Genomic DNA, 409 nt, shown 5'->3' with positions numbered 1-409 from the left:
TGCTCCTCCTCCTCCCTCTCCACAGACCCATCGGGCCCGGCCTCCCGGGGTCTCTGCCCATCCGGAGGGCGAGGGAGGCCTTACCAGCACGAAGTTGAAAGGCGCGAGCGCATCCATGAAAAGCTCGCTCCACTGATCCGTGAAGAGCGCGTCCTTGAGTCTCTTGTTGATCATGGAGTTCACTTCCTGCAACCTGGGGTGCGGGGTGAGGTGAGCCGTAGGGTTGAAGGGCGCCCTAGCAGCCCCTCCAGTGGGTGAGGATTTGGGGGGAGGGGGGTACAAGAGGCTGGGGAGAGGGTCCACCCATCCTGTCCCCTCACCCTATGGCGATCATGTCTGTCCTGTCGCTGTCATCGCTGCCACCGCCCAGGTGGAGGAGAGATGTGACGTCGTCAGGGGGCATGGCGGT

At 63.6% G+C, this 409-nt stretch overlaps 1 protein-coding gene across 1 annotated transcript in view; it reads right to left on the bottom strand.

The window, feature by feature from the left end:
- INPP5J (inositol polyphosphate-5-phosphatase J) overlaps window positions 1-409 on the bottom strand; it is a 30,095-nt gene that overhangs the window by 26,213 nt on the left and 3,473 nt on the right. The gene's annotated exons all lie outside the window — the stretch shown is intronic.

This window comes from Myotis davidii, unplaced genomic scaffold, assembly GCF_000327345.1.
Source record: "Myotis davidii unplaced genomic scaffold, ASM32734v1 scaffold478, whole genome shotgun sequence".
NCBI lineage: Eukaryota > Metazoa > Chordata > Mammalia > Chiroptera > Vespertilionidae > Myotis > Myotis davidii.
Note: the sequence above shows the minus strand (reverse complement) of the source record. Positions and strands in the feature narration are given on the sequence as shown.